A 20,810-nucleotide genomic window follows, 5' to 3' on the forward strand; every position below is an offset into this window, starting at 1 on the left:
CAGAAGCTGCTCCAGTTCTGGGGCACTCTGTCACACTTTGCCCCCGAGATTCTCCTTGGGAAAGCGTATGAGGGACCCCCAGTGGACATCTGGAGCCTGGGTGTCATACTGCATTATATGTTGACAGGGAGGTACCCATATTTTGGCTACACCGCTAAGGAGATGCTGACTCAGATCATTCTGGCAACCTACCGCAACACTCCCGGTATTTCCCTGGCAGCACGAATGCTCATCCAAGGAATGCTGACCCTGGACCCCCAGAAGCGACCCACAGCCAAGCAGATCCTTCAGCACCCATGGATGACAAAGGGTAAGCAGGATTTACCCCAGGATTATTGTGAACCAATCCCCATCCGCCCAGACCCTGAAATACTGACCACCATGTTTGATATGGGTTTTGATCTGCGTAAGACCTGGGTGTCCCTGGCCAAGAGAAATTTCAATGCGGCCATGGGTACCTACCTCCTGCTCCAGCACCAGAAAAGCCAGGGGGCAGGCTGCATGTTCCAGGGGAAGCCTGTGCTTCCGAGGGTGAAGCCTCGCCCACGCCCTGTGGATCTTTCCCATTCCCCTGTGCTCCCAAAGAGGAGCCCCAGCGAGCCTGCCCTGAGCACCTTCCCCTTGCCCTGTGAGCCTCAGCTGCCTGAGGGCTCCACACAGGCAGGGCAGAAGCACATCAGGAGTGCCAGTGAGCCTGCTCTCCATCTCCACTTGCAGCCAGCAGGGGCCTCCACACCTGATGCAGGCCCTCAGCTGGACTCTGGGCAACCCCAGGCCCACAGAAGGCTCTTGAGGTGGGTTGTCAGGAGGATTGCTAACTGTGTCAGAGTACTGTGCTGTTGCTCACCAGGGGTCAGCAATAAGTTGGCTCCCATGTAAGAGGGCAGAAAGGTGGCAGTTTCATTAAGTGTGGCTCCAGTGAAGGGAAGAGATGACCCAGGCAAAACCAGGGGATAGCCAGAGGACCCTGTGCTCTATTGGATCCTCACACCTTGTATGGGCATCGGATGTGTGGACTCCGAAACAATGCAGGAGCATGATGTGCCAAGACCTCAGGTTTCTCTGCCCAAGGACCAAGCACCCTGCCTAAGAACCAAGCACCCTTCTGCATCCATCGGGACATCAGGACTCTCCTCTGCCCCCACCTGCAGAAAACATCCGAGACTGCTTCCCTGGGACCCTTTCCCTGCCCTTCTCCTCTGTCCTTTCCCCCATTCCCGAGGGATGATTCTCATTAAATTTGTTTCAGACAAATTTGGTATAAAACCATTGTTTATACTCATATCCCATGATCCAAGCAATTCCACTCCATGGCATGAACACACACAACCGAAATGTGATCCCATTAGCACCAAGACACCTTGGAGCATTTATGAATGGAGCCCCAATGTAGAAAAAACCTAAATATTCATTAATAATGGAATGAATTTGTAAAAAGTAGTGTTTTTTTTGTTTTTGTTTTTTTACAATAGTGTAGCATAAACAAGGGAATGAGTAAAATGTACAGTGGATTCTTTGGCTACATGGTGGCAAACCTGTCCCTTTCTCTGGGTCATCTTTTCCCTCTTCATGGTGTCTGAAGGAAATTGCCTTAAGGGCCCCAATTGTTCACTCTTTCCACAGTCAAGCTCTTGGTCATGGGACTTGGAGTTCCCTTTAAATAAAAGGTGCAATGGATCTCTTCCTGTAGAACCTGGGCTTGGCTCTGTGACTGTCTCTGGTCAGTAGAAAGAGATGCAAATGAGAAGGGGCCAGCTGTGTGTGAAGGCCTCCTCAGGCATCCTGTGTCTTTCCTTTCCTTCTTATCCCACACTCGCCCCACCCCTTTGGCCTATGAGAAAGACATGGGTGGGTGCCCAATGTGACTAAGGTGTCCCAGCCCCACCAGAGCAGCTCTAGTTGTCCCAGGGATGCATGAGTAAGCCCTCCTTATCTCCCCACCTCAGCTGCATAGATGCATGTCCCACACAGGGAGGAAGACATGTTCATGGGGATGTGCCCTGTGGTTGGGGGTGGGTCATTTGCTATGCAACAGAAGCCATCTGTGAGGTGGGGCACTGATGAGGTGCAGGGAAGGGTGGATTGTGCCAATCAGAGGCAGGGGAGGGGAAGAAGGGCTGCTGGAAAGAAATGAACAGCAAAGGCCACCAGTAGTCCCAGGTGCGGGCCAGGAGCCAGGAGTCCTGGACCCAGGTGGGTGGTGGACCTGCTCTCCCTTCCCACCCTGTTGGCTATTTTTTATTTTTATTTTTTTGTAACAGCAGTGCTCACTGTATTCATCCATAAAGAGGGATGTAGTGCCCCAGCCTGGAAGCTCCCCCAAACCCTGCTCTCAACCAGAGCCCATTCCCAGCAGCAACCACAAGTTATGTGCCCACCCCTCCTGACATTTGCCTGTGTCCACATGTACACCCATTCATACCTCCTTCCTTCAAGGTTTTAAAAAATTAAGCCATGAGCTATTTATTATATTGGGGTTTGAGCTTTGTCACTTCACAACACATCTTAGAAACCTTCTCAGCTTGTGCACAGAGACCTACGTTGTTTGTTAAATTGCCTCATTTGTATCCCCTGTGGAGGTACCAGCATTGACCTCAGGGTTCCTCCAGGTGTGGACACTTGAGTTCCTCTGGCTTTTCTCTACTGTCTGTGAGCCTTTGGGCACACTGGCAATCATTAGTGCAGGACCCATTCCTATCAGAGATTTGGTGGGGTCAAAGGGTAGGTCCTGAAAAACACAGACATATTGTTCCACTGTGATCTGAAAAAGTCCTGTGGATGTGCACTCCCAGAAGGTGTGTGGGAAACCCAACATCACTACATTCTTGTTGAAGTCGAAAAGCTTTGGTCTTCAGAAATGTTTCTGAGTCCTGGGGAGGTGGCTCCCTGCTGAAGCACTTGACCTGCACCCATGCTTGAGGCCCTGTGTTCACCCCAGTGCCAAAAAGCAGTAGCAAACTCTCCCAGCCTGCTAGAAACAGATGTGAGTTCACTGGTATTTTGAATGTGAAACTTCTTGGATTAGTGATAAAATGTACATTTTTTTCATGTTTATTGCCTACTAGTGTTTCCCCTAAAATATCCTTTGTCCATTTCTCTTTTATTGATTTGTGAGGCGCTTTATCTGTGAACTCTATTGTGGTGAATGTTGGCACTGTGTCCCCCAGCCTGCCAGATCAGTCTCTTTTAATGTTCTTCTGGGCTCTTTCTTCACAGGCAAGTTTCTACTCTGTGTTTCGTCTGGTCTGTTGTCTTCTCATTTCTGGCTGCTGATTCCATGTCCTGCTGGGGAAGGCTGCGCCCTTCACTGTTTACAGTGCATTTTCCCTTTCCACTCTCTCATATGGGCCTGGGTCCCAGGGGTTTGTCCAAGTGCACAGTATCTCCACTGGAGAAATAAGGAAAGGAAGGTCAGGCAGGATCAATGACTTATCTGGGTCCCCCAGCTACTTGTGGGAGACTAAGAGCCAAGAGCTGATTGCCAAGCCTCAGGCCCAGGTAGGGGGTCTCCACTCCCTACCACTGAGATGATCTGGTCTCCACTCCCTACCACTGAGATGATCTGGTCAATGGCATGTCCTGTACTGTACAGGTTTCTTGACATTTCCTGCATGCGTACTGTTGATAGAAAGCTGTTGACACCTTTTCTCATCAGAGACAAGACCTGCCTCTCCATGTCCCTGCCTGTCCTCCTGAAGCCACACAGTGGACCTTCAGTAGCCCTGTTCCCTGTCCCCATCAGGCCTTCAGCAGATGGAGGCACCCCCTGTGCTCCCTGGAAGCAACATTCTTCAGGCCACACACTCAGGTCCTTTACCTATTCTCCTGTGACAGAGTCCCAAGCACATCTGGTCACCCTCACTCTCATTAGACCTCCAGCCATATGCAGGCTCATCCAGGCAACAGAACTTCTTGTAGTCTGGCACAATGTGTGTGAGTCCCTACGTTTTGGGTGACACAGAGTGGTGAGTCTGAGAGGGCTTCCAGATCAGTGGTTTTGGAGTTGGCCTTAAAGAAATGGCAGTGTAGAGAGGGCGAATAATCAGGGTTCCCTGTGGCAAGTGCCAAGGAATGAACTGGAGGTGGAGTAGGAAGGGGACAAGGTCAGTGCAAAGGTCCCTGACTGAGCTGAATGCTCAGACTCCATGCTGTAGGTCACAGGTTCTTAGTGACTTGAGAACCTAAAGGGTTGTGTCTCCAAGAACAATCCTGGAATGCCAACTGCAAATTTGCAGGAGTGTCTGTAAAAGGCAGATCCAGGAGCCTGCAGGCCTGCTGACCGAGGTGGTGGGCAGCCTGACAGTGACAAACTTCCTGGGGAATTCTTAGCTCACTCATGACTGAGGTCACTGCACGTGAAAGCCCTGGGTGGCATTAAGAAAGCACCACCCTCAGAGACTAGAGGGGTCCCAAGACAGAGGCCTGTTACCCAGCATCATGGCAGCTGGGCAGCTTTCTGGCAGGACCTTCACGGTCTTCTTTCCACCTTTTACCCATGGTCATGCCTGGCACGTGGAAGCTCAGTGATTGCCAAGTGCATGAATCAATGCCTAAATTGGTGAACAAGTGAAAAGAATGTACAGTTTGAGTCTGGTATTAGGCTTGGCTGCCCAGCCGTGATGCAGTTCTCCCCAGGTCCTTGACCCCAGATGGCAGAGACTTCATTCTGGTGGAGTGTGTTTGGGTGAAGGAGGGAGGTGGCTGGCAAGGGGAGCGAAGGCCACCTCTGCAGGACCCCTATCTTCCCTGAGGTCAGTGGGTGCTGAGCATGCCGTCATTTCTGTCTATGCGGTTAACTCCTGTGCGTCCTTCAGGCTTTCCCTCCAGGAATCCTCCCTGTCCCAGGCAGCTGGGCAGGCTCCTCCCCAGGCCTCCCACACTCACCTCCTTTCCAGCCCTTTGCCTGTGCGGAGGCTCCAAAGGCTTATCAGGCCCTCACTCTGGGTCAGGCAGTGTACCACGTGCTTTTTGGAGTCTTCTCATAGAATCCTCAAGTCTAGAGGTGGGTGCTGTTATGATGATTGTTTTATGGAGGAGGCAACTGAGTTTCTGAGAAGTTCAGTCATTTTCCCAAGATTACCCAGCCAATGAGGGTCAGTTTGCCTCCCGTGCTTGTAGTGCACTTGACCATCCTGGCCCACCCAATTTAGAAGGAATGGATGAGTCAATGAATGAATACTACATCCCAATGTCCTTGAGCAGGAAGGTGCTCTGCCCTTCTGGGAAAAGGGCATTTGCACATCTAACATTTTCTGAGTGTTGTTTATACACCAGGCTACATACCTTAGCATGTTGATGATATTTAATCCTTAACCTGGAGGGCTGGCTCTACTAATTATGTCCATTTGCTGATGAGAAATTTGAGGCTCAAAGAGGATACTGGGTCACTTTTCACAAAACCTAGGGCCAGCGGATGGCAGAGCTGAGATTGGGAACAGGCAGCCTAACTGCAAAACCTGTGGTCATCACTCTCCACCATATGGGCTATCCAGGGGTTTTCCCAGTGGTGAGTATGCTGATTGCCAGTGGACATGGGGTGCACGGCTGTGGGACTCAGTGTGGTGTGCCCTGGTTGAGGGAGCCACCGTGCTGCTGCCAATAGAATAAGGATCCGGGATCCCAGATTGACCCTACTCCTTCCTGTGGCAGAGGAATTTTGAGAAGGATTTGCACCACAGCCCAAGGGTAAGGAAATTCTTCCTGAAGCTATTGTGTGGACCATGTCAGGCTTTTGCACACATGGACAGCACAGTCCTCACCTCCCTGTCTGGATCCTGGTTCCTGGCACCTTCAATCAATACCATGGACAATGTAGCATCTACCAGCATGCCCATGACCTGGGACTCTCCTGAGTTGGGTTCCTCCCCCCACTCCCAGATACTGGAGGGGACCCAAGACAGAGAGGCCTGGTACCCAGCATCATGGCAGCTGGGCAGCTTTCTGGCAGGGCCTTAATGTCTCTTTACGCCTTTTACCCATGATCATGCCTGGCACATGGAAGCTCAGTGATTGCCAGGTGCATGAATCAATGCCTAAACTGGTGAGTGAGTGAAGAGAGAGTAGGAGACCTCTACACTCCAAAACCAAATCATTTAGTAAATACTCCATATATCAGGCCTTATTCTGATCCCAGGAAAGCCCAGGCTCAGAGCTCTTCCCTGCGCACAGGGCCTGCAGATGTTCAATGGATGACTGGAGTGGCAGGAGTGGCTGGGCATCTCTGTCTTCACAGGTGATGCCTGAGTTTCTGGAAGATTTCCACCCATTACCCAGAAAGACGTGAATACTAATACTCCCCTTCCTATGAGGCTATCCTGCTGCCCATTATTCCTATCCTGTGCAGAATCATATCCTCCATCCCTCTGCACTGGAGAAGTGATTTGTGAGCAAAGCTCCCTCTTTTACATTCTTTGGCAACAGAATAAAGTCATTCCTTCCCCTAACTCACGTCTCTCATTGACTTTACCATGGGATGAGTTTCTAAACCTGGCTTGGGTGACAATCTGAGTGACACTGCCTAGTGGGAACACTCTTGGTGCCAGGCTCTAGACTGAGCTCTTAACACAAGTGTTCTTATTGATGTTCATGGCTACCCTAGGGGAGAACTATCATTATCCCATTTAAAGATAAAAAAGGTAGGCTCAGACATGGTAGGTGACCTTCCCAGAGTCATGTAGGTGGCAAATGGCAGAGCTGAGTTTTAAATTTTTTTAAAAAAATATTTTAATTTGTTCTTATTAGTTATATGTGACCGTAGAATGCATTTTGACATGGGTACTCAAATGATGCATAACTTCTCATTCCTCTGGTTGTACATGGTGCTGAGTCACACCAGTAGTGTAGTCATACATCTATATAGGGTAATAATGTCCATCTCATTCCACTGTCCTTCTAACCCCACACCCCCTTCCTTTCCCTCCCTTCCTCTGCCTAATACAAAGTTCCTTCATTTTTCTCTGCCCCTCCCTATTATGGATCAGTATCTGTTTAACAGAGAAATCATTCAGCCTTTGGTTTTTGGGGTTTTACTTATTTCAGTTAGCATGAAATTCTCCAGTTCCATCCATTTACCAGCAAAAGCCATATTTCATTTTTCTATAAAGCTAAGTAATATTATATTGTGTGTATATGTGTGTATATATATATATTATATAATGTATTATATTATATTATATATATATAATATAATATATTATATTATATTATATATATTATATAATATATTATATTATATTATATATATATATTATATAATATATTATATTATATATATATATATATATATATATATATATTATTGAAGTTGAAGAGCACCTAGTTTGGTTCCATAGTTTGTGTTGTGAATTGAGCTGCTATAAACATTTTTGTGGCTGCATCATTGCAGTATGCTTATTTTAAGTCATTTGGATATAAACCAAGGAGTGGGATAGGTGGGTCTAATTGTGGTTCCATTCCAAGTTTTCTTAGTAATCTCTATACTTCTTTTCATAATGGTTGCATCAATCTGCATTCCTACCAGCAATGTATGTGTGTTCCTTTTTCCCCACATCCTCACCAACATTTATTGTTGCTTATTTTCTTGATGATTGCCACTCTGACTAGAGTGACAAGAAATCTCAAAGGAATTTTGATTTACATTTCTCTGATGTTGAACATATTTTAATGTATTTGTTAGTCATTTGTGTTTCTTCTTTTGAAAAATTTCAGTTTACTCCTTTTACTCATTTTTTTATATTAAGATTTTTTTTAGTTCTTTATATATTCTGGGTGTTAATCCCCTGTTGGATGAGTAGCCAAGTTATGAAACCAGCCCAGATTCCCACAAATAAATGGATAGAGAAAATGTGTATGTACATAATTGAGTTTTACTCGGCCATAAAGAAGAATAAAATTATGACATTTGCTGACAAATCCATAGAACTGGAGTACATGAAGCTAAGTGAAATAGACCAGACTCAGAAAGTCAAGGGTCAAATATTTCTCTCATATGAGGGAGTTAGAGCAAAATAAGGAGGAAAACCATGAAAATAAAGGAGAGATCAGTGGAGAAAGGGGGATGGGGGTGAGGGATGGGAAATGGGAGGAAATGTGGAAAAAAGGTTGACAAAATTGTGCGTGTACATATAGGAATATACCATAGCGAATTCCTGCTTTATGTATATCTATAAAGCAACGATTATTTTGTAAAAAGCAGTAAATAAATAAACAGAAGGAAGATCAATAGAGGAAGGGGAATAAGCATGGAGGAGTAGATTTAAAGAGGAAGCACTGGGGATTGAAATGGAGCAAATTACATTCCATGCACGTCTGATGATGTCAAAGTGAACCCCTTTACCATGTATAACTGAAATGCACTAACCAAAAGCATTTTTAAAATCTTTCCTTTTTGAATTACTCTCTTCTGATTGGATTTCTATTACTTGATGTTAGAAGGGAGGTGACTAAGAGCGAGTGTACCTCACCTGTGTGCTAAGAGGTCACAAATGACTTCTCAAATGCCACTTGCCATTTCTGCAGTCATTGCTGATGCCCAATCTTGGAGGTGCTTTCTGCTCTTGTTGCATTTTCCTGAAGTGGAGAAACAGCTTTCCTTTGGACATTTTAGACTCTGAGGAGTCCACAGGGTGCTTGGCACCCCACCTTTGGAAGGATATCTAGTGACATTCCTTGCTTCCAGACGGCTTTGTAGAATTATAGCCTTTTATTCTGGCACAGACTCCCTGGAGTAGGGCTGCCAGGATAGCTGAGTGTAACACTCTAGGCTATTTTGTAAATATGCTCTGTTAGAACCACCATGCAGTGTGAAGAGACTAATTATGTATACTTAACTTTCTCTCCATTCCGGTATCTTCAGCACCCTAGACCTAGCCTTGAGGGTGAAGGAGTGTTGTTGTTTTTGATTTTCTGGGACTCTTAGTGCTGGCTGCTGAAAACGACTTGTGCTGAGTGCTTTCCATTCGCTGAACCCAGGAGACCAGACAACCTGGGCTGCAAGAATGGGCCATGCCCTCTGGCTTCTGGGGAGGTTCCACCAAGAGGGAGCACGATCTGAAGGTGGGATAAAGGGAGGGTAGCAGTAGAAAGGCCGGGGTATTTATTTCTCCAGATCATTTCCCAGGGTTGCCATGGGAAATGCATTTCTCAACTGAAGGTGGTGCTGGCTCTGTGAGGGTCCCTCACCAGAGTCCTCTTAGACTCTGTAGCTGCTCTGTCCCTCACCTTTTTCCGTCTAGGGATAATGACAAGACCCAACCTTATTAGTTCTAGATACCACACTATCCATTGAAGTCTCCTATGCCCTGCCCACATCTTAAAACTCTGTTAACTTTATACAATTTGAATGTGTATCTCTCTTTTTTATGGAATCCTGAATGACACAGAGCCTTGAACTTAACATGACCAGTTATTATCTATTCAAGGTTCTTCGGGTCCATAGAAATTCCACCACTTGCTTCACCAGTCCTTAGGAAATGTTGGGGTTTGCTGAATTTTTCTATATTTTCTTAGACCCACGTGGTTGGACTTTTGCTTGCTACATAGTGTTGGATTCCAGCTTCCTCTCTCCTTTTGCATAGCCCAGTCAGTGGTTCTCAACCATGGGTGCAAACTAGAACCACCTGGGGAAGCTTTGAGAAATTTTCATGCCCAGGTTGCTCCCAGACTGAATGAATAAAAATTCTATACTTAGAAGAACAGCATATAGTTTATAAATAAGGAAGCTGAACACTTGGAATCCCATTTTTTTTCCTAAAGGTAACAGACATGGAGGACTAAATCCAGTTTTCCTGATTCTCACTCAAGTCCCCTTGCCAGCATCAAGAGTGCAGTTTGTTCCTGCTTCTTGTGGCCCATCTTTTCTCTACTGTTGTAGCATGATTCCTTTAGATCAGACAAAAATACCTTCCCTTTTGATTCCTACCTTCCCACAATGCCTATTTCAGAGTCCTATGCACAGTGGGCATTTAATAAAACATATTGACTTACTGATTGTATACTCTGTAAGACTGAAAGGAAGGTAGCAAGTTCCTTTTTTGGTGTGCTATGAGGAACAACTAAAAATACCATTTCTCTTGTATACTAGTATGTATTAAGATATGAAGTAACTAAAAGTGGTGTTGATAAAATCAGTTTTCAAAATGTCATTCACTATATTTGTCCAAAAATATGAAAATGAAAATTTTATCTCTCAATACCCACATGAAAATCTACTGACGTACATCCAGATATTTGTGTAGATAAAACTAAATGTATGTGTTATCTTGCAAACTTCCTTGTTAGAATTTCAACCAACTCCCCAAGTCTCTCCATATAAAAAGTTTAAGAAATAACCAATAAATCACATGAGTTGAGAGTAAGAATGTCAATGATCAATCTCCACCTCCTCAGCTCTCCAGTAAAACTCAATTTCTATACCCCAAACTTGCATCATCTCTTACCTGGACTTCTGGAGAAGCCTCTAACCTGGTCAACCTGCTTTCTCTCTTTCTATCTTTACTTCATTGTTCACATAGCAGCCAGGATGGTCTTTTAAATATGTAAGTCATAAACTCTATTTTTGGAAATGACTGAGATTAATTCTTCTATTATTTATAAAACTAAAAGAAGTATGAAATGAACTTTTAAAAAAAATATTAAAAACAAGCAGTACAGGACCCTGATCTTGGAGCAAAAAGAAATAGTTAAGACCCAATATCACCCTGCATTTCTGTCATACTGAGTATTTTCCATACTAAGACATTGGGAAGAGAAGCTCCAAACAGAATTTGGGGCGACTGAGGCAGCAGGAATTTTCAGGACAGGGGCCAAAGAGAAGGAATACATGCATATAAAAAGCTATAAGAACTACATAACAGTTTCCTCAAGTCTTTAGCCAAATAATGCACTGGACATGTACAGAGACTCTATGAGACAAGTCCAAGATCTAAAGAGAAAAGTCTGATAATAAACTGTGATCTGAATCACTAAGGAAGTTCACAGAAGAATGAGAGACACTTAAATTCTAAATAGCCAACAATAGTGAAACTGTTGAACATCTGTAGCATTCATTAACAATGTCAGAAAACTGGTGATTTAGCAGACGGGCTAATCTAGCCCAAAATAAAAGCTACCTTTGACCCATCTTAACAAGTCTTTGAAGGAGCAAGCTGCCTTGTAAGTAAATTACCTGACTATGAGAAGAAAACACATTATACTACTAGGACAACTGAATGCAGATACTCAGCAATATGGCATCACACTGCCTGGCATAAAACAAAGTTACTGGGTCCATGAAGAAGCAAGAACTGGCAATTCATGGACAGGAAAAAAATCAATTAATAAAAATAAATTCAAATAACAGAAATAATGGATGTAACTGACAAGAATGTTAAGATATGGTACACATATTCAAAAATTTGGAAGTAAAGATGGACATAATGAGAAAAGAAACAAATAGATAATCCAAGTAGATAAAAAGAAACCACATGTGAAAAGAATTAAATAGAAATTTTGAACAGAAAACACACTGCTGCAATGTAAACAGTCTAATAAGTCTAACAGATTAAACATGGCAGAAGAAAAGGTCAGTCTTACAGAGAGTACTAGAAACTATCTAAACAAAAATATATGCAATAGAAGGCTTAAAAATGTTCCGAGCCTTAATAATCTGTAGGACAATATCAATTTCTCCAACATATGTGTTCCTAGAAGAAGGAAAGGAATATTATTGGAAAATGTACAAAGTCCCAATATTTGAAAGTTTTCCAAATTTTATTTTAAAAATTCATATCCAAGAAGCTCAATGAAACCCAAGCAGGGTAACTAAAATAAAATTACACCAAAGAACTTCATAATCAAAATGCTGAAAACTAGTGACAAAAAGAATATTAAAAACCACTTGGGGGAAAATGACATATTTGGTAAAAGATAACAAAGATAAAAAAATTATAGAAATTATACAAACAAGAAAATGATAGGGTAATACATTTAAAGAACTAAAGAGAAAAAGTCAAGAAAGAATTCCATGCCCAGAAAACATATTCTTCAAAGATGAAAGTGAAATCCTTACATTTTTAGCCATAAAAATGGAATTATCAACTTTTAACTGATAAATTTAAAGTTCTATCAAAGTCTAATGCTTGAGTAATCTTACATGAAAAAAAAGGTGCATGTTTGAGAAGAAATCAGTGTGGAGTATATAGAGAAAGGTTGGGGGAAATGTTGGAAAAGGGCAGTACTGTGATGAGCCTGATGCTCAGCCTAGGTAATATTGCAGCATAGCACTAGATAGTATGGCCTTATTTACGTAAAAGAGTAAAAGTGGCAATGCTAGCCAATCCTACTGAACACTTACTTGTTGTTGAGTGATATACAATCCTAGGCTCTTTCCATGAATTATTTCATTAAACCTTAAGTTGGTCCTACTTTAGGCAATGGTTAGAAGCATTACTGGAAGAAACAGTTTTAAAAGTGTGAGGTAGGTTTCCCAAGGCTGAAAAATTATTAAACATCAAGAGAATGCAAAGACAAGCCACATACAGGAAGAAAATATTTGCAAAAGACATATATCATAGAAGACTATTATCCAAAATACATAAAGAACTCTTAAAATGCAAGAATGAGAAAAACAAATCACCTGATTAAAAATTGGGCCAGAGACCTGAATAGATACCTCACTAAAGAAAATACACAGATGGCAAAGAAGCATATGAAAAGATGCTCCACATCATATGTCATCATGAAATGCAAATTAAAACAGTAACATACCACCACATGCCTATTAAAATGGCCAAAATCCAGAAAACTGACAACACCAAATTCTGGCAAGAATGCGGAGCAACAGGAACTCTCATTCATTGCTGGTGGGAAGGAAAAATAATGGACTAGCCAATTTGGAAGCCAGTTTGGCAGTCTCTTACAAAATTAATCATACTCTTACCAAACAATCCAGCCATCATGGTCCTTGATATTTACCCAAATGGATTGAAAACTTATGTCCACACAAAACCTGCACATGGATGTTTATAGCAGCTTTTTTCTCATTGCCAAAACTTAGAAACAACTAAGACGTCCTTCAGTAGATGAATGGATAAATAAGCTATGGTACATCCTGACAATGGAGACATTATCCCATTCCAAAAAAGAAATGAGCTATCAAGTCATGAAAAGACATGGAAGAAACTTAAATGCACATTACTGAGTAAAAGAATCCAGTCTGATAAAGTTACATACTGTATGATTCCAACCACATGACATCCTGGAAATGGTAAAACTGTGGAGACACTAAAAAAGATCAGTGGTTGCCAGGGGTTCAGAACAAGGAATGAATAGATGAATCACAGAGGATTTTTAGGGATGTGGAACTACTCTATATGACTCTACAATAGTGAATACATATCGTTATAGATATGGCCAAACACACAGAATGTGCAACATTAACAGTGAACCATAGTATATACGGCGGACTTTGCATGATACTCTTGTGTCCAAGTTCATCCATTTTAACAAACCACTCTAGTGGGAGATGATAATGAGGAGTAGGTTGGGGGACAGGGAAGAAAATGGGAGAAATTTCAGTACCTTTCACTGAGTTTTGCTGTGAGTCTAAAATTGCTCTAAAATTAAATTTTATTAAAAATGCTTGGATAGAACCTGGCCAGTCTTATTCCACCTGGAGCAAAGGCCCATTAAAGTAAGCCCAGTGACTGACTATGTAGCCTTTTTTTCTAGTACCCAGAAGTAATTTTCACTCCCTGATTATTAGACTTCCTGTGTTCTTTCTTTTATTTTTCTTTTCTTTTTTTCCCCCCCTTAGAGTTGAACTTGACTCCCTGCCTCGAACTTGGCTTCTGGATCACTCACTGTATGTACCAGCAAATCCTTTCCCTCTTTGACCAGACCCCATCACTCCATGCATTGATGTTTATGAAGCTTCTCACAACCACTCCATTGTTTTGGGGCTCCCCAAGCAGGTGGTGTATATGAGCTGGTGACTTCTGAAATCTCCAAATACTTGTTCTCTTGAAATACTTATGTGATAGTTCCCATCCCTACCCCACTCTCCATCTCAAATCCAGGTTTACTATATTGAGTAGCATATGGCATCTGTGGATGGCATCTGTTTCATTCACTCATTCATTCTCTTTTCAACAAATAGTAACTGCTTTGGTTAGATATTAGGGACCAAATAATGGACAAAAGACTATCTCTGCTACCATGGGTTTTATCATGGAGTGAAAGAATTAAAAATTATGAACAAGTATCAGCTTTTTCACCACTGTGATCAAAAGACCTGAACAATGCAGGGAAGGAAAAGTTTATTTGGGCTCATGTGTTAGAGGTTTAATCCAAGGTCATCCAACTTTGTAGCTCTGGGTATGAAGTGAGGCAGCCACTGTGGAAGGCCATGACAGAAGAAGGCTGTCAGGACATGGTGACTAGGAAGCAGAGAGAGAACTCGGCTCACCAGGCGAAACATACACACCAAAAGCATGCCCCCAGTGACCTCTCTCTTCCAGCCACACCCGACCTGCCTACATGACCACCCAGTTAATTCATATCAGGGGATTAATCCAACTGATTAGGTTACAACTTTCACGATCTAATTATTTCATATCTGTGGTAATAGTTTCTTAATATAATGCTGCCTGGGATCCTTAACCATACAGAATAGAACAAACTAGGCAGTCAGCAAAACCTAGTAAGTTTTACTCAAAGTAGAAAGTATACATGCCAGAGGTGACTAAGGATTCTGTGTTCCTAACAGTAGGTTGAGACTGTCTTTAATAAATTCAAGATGATGACAGAAATGGTAGGAAATAAGCCTACAACCAGATCAGTGGGTCTTATGAACCAAAAAAGGAATGTACCATCGCCTGAGCAGTAAGATAAAACTCACATTTCCTTCTGTGGACAAAACAAAGAGAGACAGCTGAGAATGCCACCCTAGCTGCCAGATGCTTTGTACATCACATGGGGTCAGCTGTTAATCCAGAGTTTTGTGATGGGCTCCAAGGATGCACAAGAGCCAACAGCTTAAAAGAGTAAACAAACAAACAAAATTCTGAGAGTATTAAGTGGATACCTTTTATACTTAAGGGTAAGTATACTAAGTTATGTTCTCACATAAAAGGATACAAAGGAAACAATCAGAATCTCTGGAATAGAAATGTGTACAAATGAGAAAAAGTACTAAAAATGTGCATCACCAGCCCACACATCAATAAGTAAATTTGTACACCTTTCAGAAAAGATTAATTTCTATGCCCCTGATATAAATACATTCTCAACACTCTATATGAATGGAGCTAATTTTGGACTTTCGAAGTATAACTTCAGTAACTTATACTTCTGAAGTATAACTTCATGAGTCTAAGCTAACAGGCTGATCTTATGTGGTACAGCAAAATTTCAAAGAGGGCAAAGAAAATCTTTAACCTTATAATAAGCATACTAGAACATTAAACTATTAAGTCTTACCATCACAATTTCCCTTTGAGTAAAATAAGAAACTAATTCCTAATTTATAGATTTATCAAACCAATAAAACAAGATTAGTATCATAAGAAGCACACACAGAGAATTCAAAGTAAATAACCCACACACAATACAGAAGAATTAGACTACTTTGACTAAAATTCAAATTTTTTAATGGAGTGTCAGTCTGTTTCACTAGAAGAGTCTCCTAAAATGTCAGAGCAGATGTCAAAGCAAAGTGGCACTCTGTCGCTGGTTTCTGGTCACAATGTACTGCCCTTTAGTTTATGGAGTGATGAGCCAAAAAAGTCTTCCCTTTGGGGGTCATAAGCCCACAAACAAAGAAAGACCTCATCTTTGGCTAATCAGAAATTTATAAGCATCCACACATGGGGCAAACCACTTACTGAAGATGAAATTTAGTTCTAATTGGGACTGCTTGATTAAAAATAGTTAAGTGCCTATTATGTACAAGGTACTGTGATACAAACTTAAATGAAAAAAAAAGCAATAAAAATAATTCAAACTTGAAGCCTGTTTTAATCAGTTTTTTCATTGCTATGACCAAAAGACCTAACAAGAACAGTTTTAAAGGAGAAAAAATTTATTTTGGGACTCATGGTTTCAGAGGTCTCATTCCTTAGACAGCTGGCTCTACTTCTCTGGGTTTGAGGTGAGGCAGAACATTATGGCAGAAGGGTATAATAGAGGAAAGCAGCTCAGGACATCATACCAGGAAGTGAGACAGACCTCTGCTCAACCCAAAGGCATGCCCCCAGGGACCCATCTCCTCCAGCCACACCCTACCAACTACAGTTACCACCAAATTAATCCCTACCAGGAGATTAATGCACTGATTAGATGAATCCTCTCATAACCCAATCATTTCACCTCCAAACTTTCTTGCATTGTCTCCCAGGGGCTCACATCTAAACCATAAGAAAGTCCCTGCCCTCAAGATGCACACAACAGAGCCACATGTGGCAACTGAGCCCTTTGCAATTACGGGACTGAATTTTTAAATTTACTTCATTTTAATTAAACAGCCATGTGTAGCTAGTGACCACCATATTGAATGTAGCAGCTCAACATAATCTCATCAACAGGTATCTCCAATATAAGCTATCCATCCCAGTCAAGCCAGGTCCCTCAGCAACCCTGATAACACTATGTCTACATCTAACTCAAAAGACTGTGTTTCCTTTTCTGGCTCTGCTCTTCCATCTCTCTACAGCCTATCTGGCTAGGCTGGCAGAGCACCATCCTTCCCAAAGGCTTCCCAATCATTTCTGTCAATATATCATTCCTCTGCCTTCTATGAGCTTCACTACCTGCATAGTTTGTGTGGCACTTGAACAAATATTGCTGACACTGTCATTAACTACTCATTTGAGCCCCTGCCTCCCCAATGAAAGAATCTTTTTCTTTAGTATCTTCTTAATTTCTTCAATTTTCTTTAATTCATCTAATTGGTACTTCATAAAGCCTTGTTCTGAATAAACTAAAGGTACAGAACATTACATTTCAATCTTCATTAGACAGCAAGTCTTTTTTTTTCACTAAAAAGCTTAGAAAACATCAAATTATTATAAAAATCATGCTGTAAGTCTCTGACCTACATACTTTGTCTTTTCTGCAAGTGCCAAGGAAAAGTAAGAAAATACTACTTACAGCTGGACATGATGGCACATACCTTATAATCCCAGTGGCTCAGGAGGCTAAAGCAAAAGAATCACTAGTTTAGAGCCAGCCTCAGTAATGTGGTGAGGCCCTAAGTAACTTAGCAAGACCCTCTCAAAATAAAATATAAAAAGGGATTGGGGATGTGGCTCTGGTTAATAGCCCTTGGGTTCAATCCCCAGTACCAAAAAGAAAAGAAAATGCTATTTACAAATGTAAAGCATATTAACTTGAAAGCAAGTTTCCGAAACTGATTAAGACGTCCAACAAAATTCCTTCTGCAATTCTTGCTCTGTAAAACTATCAAAAGCCAGATTGAGGAACACTTGACTTCCTTATTTCTGCTGGCACTAGTGACAAAGTGTTGTTGTTTAAGTACAGGTCTTAGATTTGGCTGGACAGGGCCACCAGTCCACAAAATATTGGAGTAGACCCATGAGAAATGTATTGTTAACCCAGGTTGGTAATCCATTTAAGAGATCAGAAGGCTGATAATGCACTTTGTAGTCGCACAATGCAAACAAACAGCCAAATGAGAATCACAGATTATTTCAACTACAGCTACAGAAATACATTTCCCAAGAACAATGATAAAACTGTGAGATGACTAAACTGGTCCTCTTCTCTACAATCAGGAAACTGAGAACATTAAGCTCAGGCAACCTAAGTTCTACAGTTCTTTTAAAACACTAACTAATGCAAACTGTACTTACTCAGGAACATTTTTTTTTTCTTTAACTGATTAAAGTTTTACAGCCTCCTCCCTCTGAGCAAATATCTGCACTGGCACACTTATCTTCTAGTATCATCTGAGTTCTGAGGTTTGCTTTAATTAGCATGAGCAGACCACATTAATCTACCACACAAAGTCTAAGTCTTACCTGAGGCTGGAAACCTTAAGTCCAGAGTGGACAAGAATCCAGTGTGGTAGCAAGAAATTAAAAAAAAAAAAAAACTTGTTTTCCAAGATCTAAATGCAAGTGTAAGAGATATGCCTTTCTGATTTTCCTTTTTAAATGGGATTTTTAGCCATTCACAACATCTGAATCCTACCTCCACTGCAGCTGCTAGTGGCCCCCTCTCAATCTTCATTTCTCTGGATGTAAAGTGGAAATATTAACCAAACCCTTTGTTTGCTGTTAGATTAAAACAAGCAAGTATTAAGTTGCTGGCTATAGTACATTGCCAAAAATAGGTTCTCAGGAAATACAAGTATCTTATTATACTTTTTCATTCCCTTAGAAAACAGAGAACAATAACACCATAAAGATTGATCCATATTCTAACAGCTACAGTTAAAATCATTCATTAGAAATGGTTTTGTTTTGTGCTTTTTAAATAACAAAAGGTATCTAGTGCCAGAATTTTTTTTCTTACGATGTTCCTCTATTGTCAGGAAGTTTTTGCCTCCTTCCAAAAGCTGTAACATGCAAAAATATTCAGTACTAAGAGAAAAAAGAAGAAAGGAAGAGGAACATAATAAGCCAGCTCTGTTGAGGTTCTGGAAATTTGTTTTGTAATTGAAATGGCTCTTCCCCTTGAAAATCTAATAAACATGGGTTTTATCCCAAACATATGGCAGGTAATGATTATTAGCCCATATATTACATTGGAACATGTCTCAGAACAAAATTTATATCTTGCATCTGCATGTCTTATCAAATTAAAGTACTTTTTAAAGATGACTTTGCAGGGGGAAAATGTCTTTGGTTTTCCTGAGAGAGGCATAGACATAAGTTCATGTAGAAAAAATATTCTTTATAGACATAAAAAAGCAAGTTTCTAATTAAAGAATCTGAGAAACGCACCCCAAATGTTTCCTCTTTCAATGTGTTCTTACAGTCATTTTGGTTAGGGGATCATAGATGTCTAATATAAACCATTACGGTCAGTGTTAGGCCCAGTAATTTCCTCTAGAGTGCTCAAAGTTGTATGTGACGTTAACCACAAGGTATCCGTAGACCATTGCAACACTTTGAAAACCAGTAAAGAATACTATTCTAATACAGAAAAGGCATCAAAGAACCTGTGCAGAAGTTGCACTTTACATGAGAAATGCCTTCCTGTTCCATGATCTTGACATGACTCTCACTGGTCCAGAGCTAACAATTCACCATCCTCTTGAAGAAGCTCTAAGTATAAATATGAAATATCCAATCATATATTTTATAACTATTACTGACTTCCCTAAGTCAAAAATTACAATACATATTTTATTCTATTTCTCCCACTTAAGAGTAATTTCAAATAATAATCATAAACTACTCTAAGTGTCTACAGCTTACAAAGAAATTCTAATCCTTACCTGTCCAATCCAACAAAGAGCTCTCTTTTCAAACATTACTCCCTTCTTCACCTTGCTACATTTTTTCCTCTTGGGCCATTTATTCCATAACTTACACTGTAAGTACTCTGTGCATATAGTCTGAATCTTAAATTCAGACCAATTCATTAGTTGTCTTGGCCTACCTCCTGCACATTGGGCAGACTAATTACCTGCAAGTTCTGCCACCTAACCTTATAATCATAGCCCCTTTGGAACTATAAACCAATCCTTCAATCTCCTTGTTGCTCACTTTCCCCAATCTTCCAGAAAATTGGGCTCACCCATCTCCAAAACACAGTGACACCTATGACTCATCAAATTTTTCACCCAGGCTGACCTCTCTCACAAAGTCCATTCCCACTTGTAGAGTTGACTGTAGGACATTCACTTGGGTGCAAAGTGGTGGTAGGACAGAAGTGACTCACCAGTATAGAAAGTATGGGATTCATCCAAATCTTCTCTAATTCTTGAGAGCTACTGTCTCCTTGTACCTTTAACCTATCATAAGAGACACCAAATCCTTTTCCTCCTCCTTTGGAAGTCTAAAAATCTTCCTTCCTTTTCAGCTGTTAGTCTGGGGGAGGATATATTTACTGCTGCTAGTGTGGTTACTAGGTCCGGAAGTGCTTAGTGTGCGGGAGTAGTGGCAGGGCCTATTTAGTTTGTTTTCTAACTACCAACCTTTCCTTCATGTACCTGAATTTTTCTTTTATCAGACAGCACTCCTCATCCCTTCTCTCCTTGGGGAAAACACTATCCTAACGTTTTAGAGCCAAAGGATACATATACTGTTCATAAAATATATTAGCAGTCACATGGTTTACTGCAAACAAGTAGTTCAGATCCCAAGTCCCATAAGGACTAATGTTAATAATGACTCAGGAGTCAAGATACAGGCACAGTTTCTAGCATGTTTTTCAACTAAGTGTTTCCTTGTTAGCAACATCTTCAATCACTTTTCCTTGTTAGCAACATCTTCAATTACAACAGTGACATCACTGAAATTCTGGGCATACATAGGGTAAATTAATAAATAAAAGCCAAGAACAAGTGAGCAATTTGAAAGGGAACTGTTCTAACCAAAAGAAGTGAATTGACTAAAATATTAGCTTTATCTATCCTGCTTTTCATTCACTCACCATATCAATGCTTACTGAGTGCTCACTACATCCATATTAAATACAGTTGTGATAGTTCAGATGGGAATTACATTTGTTTATAAACCATGTATAGCTACAAAGGTAGAGACAATGTTCTGCTCAAATCTCAAGCAATTCATTATTCATAATGAGCTCACTGCTGAAGTTAGCCCTTTTACCTATTCTCAAAGACATAACTTACAGAGAACAAG

The 20,810-nt window shown here is 41.3% G+C and overlaps 1 protein-coding gene across 1 annotated transcript in view; it reads right to left on the minus strand.

Moving 5' to 3' along the window:
• The window catches only part of LOC144255454 (uncharacterized), a 280,090-nt gene that overhangs the window by 180,480 nt on the left and 78,800 nt on the right, over positions 1–20,810 (minus strand). The gene's annotated exons all lie outside the window — the stretch shown is intronic.

The sequence above is a fragment of the Urocitellus parryii genome, chromosome 6, assembly GCF_045843805.1.
Source record: "Urocitellus parryii isolate mUroPar1 chromosome 6, mUroPar1.hap1, whole genome shotgun sequence".
NCBI lineage: Eukaryota > Metazoa > Chordata > Mammalia > Rodentia > Sciuridae > Urocitellus > Urocitellus parryii.